Below are 10,541 nucleotides of genomic sequence, written 5' to 3' on the forward strand. Positions count from 1 at the left end.
ATGGGTTAGTCCAGGAGCGAGAGTTAGCCAAGAAAAGGGCTAAAGCTAAAGAGCCAAGCAGTGTTTAAATGAATACAGTTTGTGTGTTGTTATTTCGGGCATAAGCTAGCCAGGCAGGCGGCTGGGGTGCTGGGGCCCCGCCGCCCCTATTTCTACACACTCCCTTTAAACTCTCTTTCAAGAAATCACACAATTGCAAAAATATAAAAGATGTATGCAATAATGAAGTAACCAATTTAGCCTGATCCAAGTGCAAATGGTAAAGAAGAATTTTCTGGTAAAAATCAGTGCATAAATTTGGCTAGCTGAAATTGGCATGAGCCACCAGCAAGAAATGTATTGAGAACCTAAAAGCAGTATCTCTGTGAGGTCTTCTCAGAAACAAAAGCAAAACGTTAAGGCGGCTATAGATGGGACATCTATGTCCGACCTCTCCACGGGGCTTAGGGAATGTTGTTGAAGAATATGAGAGGAAGGAGGATTGTGACATATCTTCCGGAATGTATGTGGATGTTGCACATATGAACTCACAGCAACTGTGGTTGTCTATACAAAATCTTCACAGCCTGGGGACTAGAAAGATGGTTCAAGATTTAAGAGCATACATTGCTCTTCCAGGAGACCCAAGTTTAATCCTCAGCACCCACATCAGGTGGCTAGCAACTGTCTGTAATTCCAGTTCCCCTCTGGCTTCTGCATGCATGTAGTATACACGACACTACACACCCAAACACACATGCATACACACACTGAGAGAGACAAGCATGTGTAATTAAGCATAAAATAAACCTTTAAAAGCAAAACAATGTTCAGAATAGGAACTGGAGAGATGACTAACTCATTAAGCACTTGCTGCCTTTTCACTTGAGTTCAGTTCCCAGGACCCATCCTGAGTTGCTTACAACCAGCTGTAATTCCAGGTCTAGGACATCCAACACCCTATTCTGGCTTCCTTGAACACATAGGCAGCATACACTCACACATTCATGCATAAAATGCATAAATAAAAGCAAAAGTAATTGTATGAAAATCCTGGATAGGGCTGGCAGAGGCTCAGGAGGTCCCCAGCCCATCTGGGGAGTTTTTAACCAGTTGATAGCTGCTGAAGAGAGAGCCACTCTTTGGTGAATTGCTGGCTATTGGTGGGTTGCCCATGCTCCATAGAATGGGTGCACACCCTACACATATGCTCAGTGCTAACAGGATATGGTGGGTTTAAATAAAAAACAGAGGTCACGAAGCTCAGAGAAGCTTTTGTTAGAGACCAGGAGGGAGTTGTAGAGAGGGATTGAAAGGTGGCTCTGACCATGATACATTGTACACATGTATGAGATATTCAAAGAATAAAAAAGTAATTGACTTCTCAAATTGTGTTCTAAGATGGTTTACTTTAAAGAACTAAGTTAAACCTCAAAACTTCTAAGTCAAATAATCTAACAGTTATTTGGGTCTAGTTTCCTACAAAATCAGAGGTTATCGAGCACTTAATGTTTGATTATGTAGATAAAATATACACCTTGACTGTTTAAAACAGCACAACTTGTAGCAGTCAGTCGAGGGCCAATCTCACTCCCTTTTTTCTTGACTGGTTTCTAAAAATGGTTGTTTGTCACTAAAGTGGTCCTGCTTATGGTTGAGTTGATAATTTCACTTTTCTATCCCAATTTAGGGATTTCCTGAGGAAACATGGATCATCACCATGCAGTTGAAAGTATGTAGAAAAAGGTCAATTTGACCTTCCCACTTCAAGTCCGGATAAACAAAACTTCAAAAAAAATGTGGAAGGGTGAGAGTACACTCATCTTCAACCAAAGAGGCATCTCTTTGCAGTAGATGGAAACTGTTACAGGAAGCCACAACTGGTCAAAATGCTGACAACTGATACTCAGATGCCCAGCCCCATCTGATACATCTGCAGCACGACACTACATCCAAGGCTCAGGGAACACTGCAGAAGAGGGGACAGAAAAGACCCTAAGATCCAGAGGACAATGACATCTGCTGAAGGACAATGACATCTGCTGAGAGAGGTAGTGTTTTTTTTTTTTTTTTTGACATAAAGTGAAGGAGGGTAGGGTAGGGAAGAGGAGTTGAATTTGGGACACATTTGGAGAAGAGGTAGGTGATGAATATCATCAAAATATGTTCTGAAAAATTCTCAAAGAATCATTAAAAATGTTAGAAAAAAGAACAATAAAAGATGTCAGGGACCCACAAAAACTTTAGGAGGAGGAATAATCATTTGCATAGTTATTTTAGAAATATGTGACCCAAGACTACTTATTTGGTAAAGTCTCAAAACAAAATCTCTTAGAAAGAAATAGTTAGAACAACTTTCTGAGGGTCTATAATAGTTGTTAAGGTTATAGACTCTCATGTTCTAAAATAAACAGACAGACAAACAAACAAACCACTTTGAACTTTCTTCAACTAGAATACATATACTATGCCATCAAAAGGAAGTCATCACTAGGACCTACATTGTAGCATTATGTAGAATCCTACCCAGCAACCAGGCAAATTGATACCCCTTTCTTTTCTATAACAGAATTTTCCTTATTTGGTGATGATTAAATTGTATAAATTTGACATAACATTACTTAGCAATCTACCAAAGTCATCTTCCAAAGTAGTACTTTACCCATAGTGCATCCTTAGCTGTTTGTACTATAGATCTTCAGGCACAAACATAGTATCTATATATCTATTATTGTCATGGTGCTGAAGATGGTACCAGTAGCTAATGATTACTGAGACCCATATCCCTGATCCATCTCAGTGTAGGAACACTGGGATGCTTTAAGTCCATGTTCCATAGCAAACTCTGTGAACTTGGTTGTCTTAGTCTCCTTTCCTCACATTGCTGGGATGGGATCAGGTGGTTGGCCAATAACCGATGTCCTCCCCCATCCCAGAGTCTGGTTCTCAGGAGCTACTTACCTTAGTCTGCCTTAGTGATCAGACACACAAACAAAAGCAACGTAGGCAGAAAAGGGTTTATTTAGTTATATCCATTATAGTCTATCGTGAAGGAATTCAGGGAAGGCAGTCAAGGCAGGAATCTGGAGGCTGAAGCTGAAACAAAAAAATCATGGAGGAGTACTGCTTACCAGCTTGCAGTTTGTGCTTTGGTCAGTCTAGTTTCTTATACAACACAGGACCACCTGCCCAGGGTGGCACTGTGCACAGTGAGCCAGGTCTTCCCACACCAACCACCAATAAAGAAAATGTTCTACAAACTTGCCAATCTGATGAGGCATTCCTCAACTGAGGTTCCTCTTACCAGCTAACTGTATCTTGTGTAAAGTTGACCACAAAAGAAAACAACAACAACAAACAAACAAAACAAAACAAAACAAAAACAACCCAGGACAAAGCCCCAAACCTCTTTTTGATGTTTACCAAACATTATATATGGCACATGTCAAAAGTTATAAAATTTTTAATTGAATCCACTGTATTTATTTTCCACAACATAAAGGTGAAATATTTTTGTATTTTCCCAATGCATTTTTCTTTAATAACACAGCCACTAAAAATACTTTTGTTCATGTAGCAGTGTTAATATACCTTAGCAAAGGAAAAAGCATAATATTACCTACTGAAAGAGGGGAAGAGAGCCTCATTTGTTATCAAGAGGGAGCTGGAAACACAGCAATTATTATAGTGCCCTTTTCCTAATTGGACTTAAATTAGTGAGTTTATGTTATCAAAGGATATGAAATATATAGTATGTGCACATAGGAGACAAAAATATTGCTTGCTCATATGTACGTTTATGACGTTAATCTATCTCCCAATGATCTAATATAAAATAAACCATTTGGAAGCAATTTCATTGAAATACTTTCAGAAATGTTGAAATGAAAGTATTAATCTTTTGGAAGTGTCATCTTGGAATTTTTTTATCCCAGGAAGATGGGTTGAGGAGTACTGAGAATAAACAAGGAGACAAGAAGACAAAAACCAAGGCATAAAGATGCCAGCTTATAAGTAAGAGTACTCTTCTCTCTCTCCTCTCTGCATTTTCTCTCTCCATCAACAACTATTACGGGAAAACAGTCATAAACAGAGTATAGTGCTAGGCTTTGCTGTAGAAGAAAGACCCTATCTCATTGAGTCTGTACACTGGGGGAGGGAAAAGGGAGGCGGGGAGGAGGTGGAAATTTTTAATAAAAAAAATTTAGTAAAAAAGTTTAAAAAAAAGATGTCAAACACTGAGTCTGTTGTTCAAGGAAAAGAAGACTTCTGTTGTAAAAATGCTTGTTGTACTCACAAATAAAGTATATATTTAATGTAAAACCAAAAAAAAGAATAAAGATGGTATAACTAAAATAAATTCAACTCATCAATGATTTATCACTCTCCCTAGGAAATAATGTAATCATTGATTACGTTATTTACATATTGACCTTGTTTACATCATGATCTAGTCTCGCTTTACCCTGTTTCATCTTGTCTCTTTCTGTATCTTAAATACCCCTGGCTCTTTTCTAATTTAATATTCTTACACACAAGCATTTGTTTCATATTTTGGCATTATCTTATTGTAATCTCTGCATTGTTTATGTCTGTCTACTTATCATTTATTTATCTGTCTCTTTTTCCAAACAAAAGCTCCCAGAGAGACGTTGCCTTTCCTGTCTGTTTCTCTAGCCTCAGAACTTAGCATAAGCTCACAGTATGTATTTGCTGATTAAGTAAATGTATGAACAATGAATGCATATGGCAATTTGAAATGTAGAGGAAGGTGAACAGTCAGTCTTCCAAAAAAGTGGGGAAAAAGGAACAGAGTGGAAGATTCCAGTCTGGGGAAATCTGGTTTGAACTAAAGCCCACATTTATCACTGACAAATGACAACTTGGGGAAATTATTTCATCTCTCAGGGTCTAAGTTTCTAGAAAACAAACATCACAATGCCATCATCTGTTTGAGCATTAGTTGAATCTGCCAGTATAACACATATAAAGTACTGTGATTGGTAAATGTTGACAAATGATCAATCACTCTGATATTAAAGACATTCCTAAAAGCTATTGTGGACTAGAGTTCATTTCTTAATTCATTGTATATATTTAAGGGGTAGACCACACAAGTTTGAAATAGATGTAGATAATGAAGTAATCAGTGGTAGTTGGAAGCAGGTGTATTATGGCTCTTTGGCTGGTGTAGAGCCTACTGACTGATGACAGCCACTTTGAAGGTCAGGAAAATCCTAGAACTTCCCTTCTGTGAGGTTGGCACCAGACATACCAAATCAACATGGCCCTCTGTGGCTTACTGATGGATAGGGTCATAGAAGTGACTATTTTTACATACAATCCTTATGCCTGCCCAACTCACAGCTTCTACAGTGTCAATGATTGCTAGGTAGAAATGATAAGACCCTGGCATTTTGCAAGGACTTCACAGTAGAATTTGATTCAGAATTAAGGTTTCTAAGAGGTCTATAGTGATGCATCAGTTTATCTGAGCAGATAGACAAATGTTCCCTTGTTTCCTTGGAAACCTCAGACCTGAGCATCTGTAGCTCAGAACATGCTACATGATGCATGAGCATGGAACTCATCCAGGATGCATTTATCACATGAGATCCAATATGTCACCATAAAAGAAGAACCAATGTCTAAATAGAGTTTCCAAGCTAAAATCTGACATTCATGGTAACATCTTATAACACATAATAATCATATATAACAGAGGCAAACACTGTTAGAAATGGGTTGTTGAGCTGGTAGGTTTTTTTTTTTTTTGGTCTATGTTTTCTCTGAACTAGGTGAGCATGTTTCTTGCTGTATTTGTTTATGTTTATATTTATGTTTATGTTTATGTTTAGAGTATCAGTTCATACGTCCTGTTTCTGGGATCTCCATGAGCAAAACATTGAGCTCCAAAGCTCTGCACAGACACAGGCATATGGAAAACCTAGGTTTATTTTTTTTTTGTCCTGGAATACACACTGCACATATAAGATGATGCTAATGTTTTAATCAGATTTGTTGGTGGTTTTGTTTTGCTGTGCTAAGGTTCACATCAAGGACCTGAAACCAGCAAGGCAGAGACTATCCAGCTATATTAACCCTTTAAAAAGATGAACTAGCTCCTACGATGTTTCTGGTCTCTGGCATCGCCTCTAGCTTATATTTAGGGGTAGGGATGTTCGGGCACTTATAGGTTTGTCTATGACATATTTGGAATACCGAATATTGCTAGCTCCTTGAGTCTCTATCTTTCAGAGTTTTACATGTTTAACAACTGAAGAAATCAGTACGGAAAGAGGTCTGAGCAGTCTGTCTGTGGCCACGCCAGTGTTTAATGGGGAGACTGAAGGGTGAAAGCAAAGTCTTTATGTTTTTAGACCTGTACCTGCCACTTAAAGCCATCTTCATCCACACTAGTGAATCAGAGTGAGGGATGAAACACTCCTTTTAATCAATGTTCTGACTAATAAAATATGTGTGTATGTATCAGTTATAATTTGTTACAAGTCAAAATATCACAGTAGGAAAACTGAATGACAATGAAATAGATATCAATTTAGAATTGAGGAGGGGGGACCAAAATGAAGCAGGGGTATGGCCAAGTTGCCACCAGGTAGGATTGAAAATGTGAAAAAAATGCTTGTCTTCTTTTATTGGTCCCTAACTAGAAACTGGAAGACTACATGTAGGCGAGAATAAAGAAAGCTTCTATTGGTTTTAAAAATGTAATATTGAGGGCCTTTACAAATTTATGCTTGTGAGTCTGTACAGCAGAAACACTATAAATGCGATTCAATTTTGTTGATTCAGAAGATGCCTCAAGGCTTTTTGTTGGCCATGGAGATCACCATGGTCATAAATGCCTGAGTTGAGAGGAAATATTACATTCTTGGATAAAATAAGGCTATCTCAGGCAAACTTTCTTTGTTTTTAATATTTTTCAATGACTGACAGCAGCCAGAGTTCCCTACAATTCTGCAAACTGTTTTCGAAAAGGACCAATTAGTATATATTCGAAGATTTATTTGTTTTGGAACTACATGGTCAGAATAAGTTACTATAAGTAGCTATAAATGGAAGAACACGATTGTAGCCCAAAGTAACTGTTTATTTGTTGGTACATACTTGGAATTTTCTAACCCTTTTGCTAGGTTAGAGATCCAGCAAGTTATACAAACATTGACTTACCTACTTGGTGACCATAGAGAATGGTAACTGTCAGTCATGACCACAGTAGCTCACTACCTGAGTCTTTTCTCTTGCATCATAGATAATGTCATTATCAAGAACTGCAAGAGGAGTTCAAGTTCATGTGTGGAAAAGACTATATTTGGCGGAAAAGGGAATTCTCAAAATAGTTTCTAGAAATTTAATGAAGATCATCAAATTTAGTTGCCACCAGGTAGGACGGAAAATGGAAAGTACCGCTATGGATTTAATCAACATATAGCCAACATTCATTTGTGAAAGTAAACACAATGATCTTAAAAGAAATGGTGGGCATTTTCCCTTTAGTTGCTTAAGTGATGAGAAGCCCATCAAAATAAAGACAAGTGTCAGGACTGTGCAAGCCCCCACTGGAATATTGTTCAAATACTACAGTACTGAACCCTCTGTCTAAGTAACTACAAAAGGGAGTTAGAGATAGCATAGGAACATAGAAAATTGTTAAGGAACGTGGAAAATCTGAGTATTATTCAAATTTCTGCCACAAAAATGGGCACTGAATTCTTACTTTAAATGGAGCTCGTGGCTTTGTCTAATTGCTTAAAGCCCCTTGTTTATTTATATCACTTCAGGAATGTTAACAAGAAATTAGAAACTGTAAGAGTCTTTCTGTGGAGCTTCTTTCTTACTCCACATTCAGAATATTGAATATGAATGGTCCCTTTAAGGAAAGAAAACATGTTGTTGTTTTATTTTAATTAACTAACTTGTTTCTTTATTTATGATGATAGTTTAAAAACCATGGCTTTGTGTATACAAGTGCTCTACCAGCTGAGATACACCACCCTTGATTTTAAAACATTTAACATACAAAGGATGTATGTTCACAGCATCTAGACAGCTCTACAGAGCAGATATTTTGGTGTGGGGACAGCTCTGGAATTTCTTTTTATGAACCGAAAACCTCACAACCTCATTTTGTCTCGGTGTTTGAAACTAGTTGCATAGCATGTATGTCAAAGGTCATCATGATGGGTCAAGATATAAATTTGAGCATCCAATGAAACAGATACCACTATGATGATTATGACAGCTAATGATTTTAAGAGTGTGTGTATTACAAAAGTTTGGACAAGAGTATGCCCTAAAAGATGAGTCACAGATCTTACTGACAATGAGTTTCAGGCACTGAGGGTTTTAGATCCTTGAGTTGTCTTGATATTTACAGAATTACTGTAATGCTCATCTCTCAAGAAGCAAGCACACCTAAATCTGCACCGTGAAGTCAAAGCACCATCGAAGGAGCCCTGCGAAGTCTGCGCCTAGTGAAGAAGGGGAGGATTATAGTGATCGCAAAGGAGCAAACTGTAATCACAGCGGATTTCCTTGACAGCTTTTAAGGGGTTTTAAGATAAACATCTTAGGGAAAAGTGATATTATATTAGTTCATTTCTGAAACAAATGTAGACTGTCTGTTAAAACTGATAGGAGAATGATTCCTTACAAACATCTTCCTTTTACCATGACTGAGCTATTTTATATGAAAAGGGGGAGAGAGAGAGATAAGATAAAACTGTAGTGATTCTGTGCAGTGACTCGAGTAGTGCACATAAAGTCGTTTGTGTGGAGTATTGTCCAGGGGTGCAAGGGCGTATCTACCTTAGTGAGATTTATATGCTCATATCAATCATCACCACATAAGAACAGAAAGCCCATTGCCTGTGCATCACTTGGAAACATTTGCTATCTGATTGCCATATCACCTATTAAAACCCATGATCTTATTTTAATGTCACCAGGCAAATATCATATGAGTAACATTTTACCTAATCAGTATATCATTCCAATATTTTCTATGCAAAATATGCCATACAAACCCTATAATCAGCCCCATGAGGCTGATACAGTAATTTAATAACTGGCCTGGATTCAAATTCAAATGCTAGAGATCTGCTACTCCTGCTCCAGCACGTACTCCCCATCGTCCTGAACATTAGAGTCAATCAGGAGTATTTCTTGCTTGCTGTAGTCACAGTTACTTCTCTCTACTTCCAAAATGACCTTGGTTCCACTGACAACAATCTCTTCTGCTAGGTATGTTACTCACCAGATGTCACCTTATTATATGAATTATGTTCCTTCACAATTGCTCTCCCATAATGTGGTGGTCCACCTATAACTTTCCTCAACATTACATACCTATCCCTGGAAGAAGTGTCTCAGGATGCATTGTCTTCTCCAATGACCTCCCTGACATGGTGAGCTACAACATCAAAGCTTCGTTTGCTCCCAGGAACCCTTTCCCTGATACAGAGAGCTACACCCTCAAATTGTTATCACAATCAAGGATGCTTCATCTCCTCCCAGGATCTCCCTGACATGGTGAGCTACACCCTCAAACCGTTATCCCAAACAAGGATGCTTTGTCTCCCACCATGACTTCTCTGACATGGTGAGCTACACCCTCTAACCATTATCCCGAACAAGGATGCTTCGTCCCTTACCTTGACTTCTCTGACATGGTGAGCTACACCCTCTAACCATTATCCCGAACAAGGATGCTTCGTCCCTTACCTTGACTTCTCTGACATGGTGGGCCACACCCGCAAAGCGTTATCCTGAACAAATATTTTATTCTTTAAATCAACTTTATCAGGAATACTTTATTACAGTAACAGAAGAATACTGAATACAGAAAATGGGAACCTAGCATGAGGATATTGTTCTGATGAACCTGATTCCATTGTTGTTAGGTCTTCAGGGTTTATATGCTGCAAGAAGCATGTGGAAGAATTTGGACTTTTGGGCCAGACACGCCCCCATAGACAAACATTATCAAAGCTTAGTATGATGTGGATTTGGAAGAGAGGACTGCTGGGATGAATACAGACAGCAGAGACCTGGGGTTTCAGAGGATAAAGTCTCTGCTAGGACCTGGAGACTCTCATGAGATATTTTCTGACAAAAAATTCAGGGTACCCCCTCCCCATGTCCTGAGAAGTTGAGTGAAGTTGAATTTAAAATAGTGGACTAGTGTCTTTCGTATCTACAGTTAAAAAAAAAAACCAAAAAGTTGGGCAAAAATAAAATATGAAAATGTGTAGTTTAAAGCTGGGCAGTGATGGCACATGCCTCTAATTTCAGCACTCGGGAGGAAGAGGCAGGTGGACCACTATGAGTTTGAGGCCAGCCTGGTCTACAAGAGCTAGTTCTAGGATAGGCTCCAAAACTACAGAGAAACCCTATCTCTAAACAAAACAGAACAAAACAACCCCAAAAGACCCAAAAAACAAAATAAAAATAACCCAAAAATGTGTAGTTTGGTGAGAAAAAGAATAGGAGTAAATTTAACACTGCTAAAAAATGTGTGTGTGTGTGTGTGTGTGTGTGTG

This window comes from Microtus ochrogaster, unplaced genomic scaffold, assembly GCF_000317375.1.
Source record: "Microtus ochrogaster isolate Prairie Vole_2 unplaced genomic scaffold, MicOch1.0 UNK9, whole genome shotgun sequence".
Lineage (NCBI taxonomy): Eukaryota > Metazoa > Chordata > Mammalia > Rodentia > Cricetidae > Microtus > Microtus ochrogaster.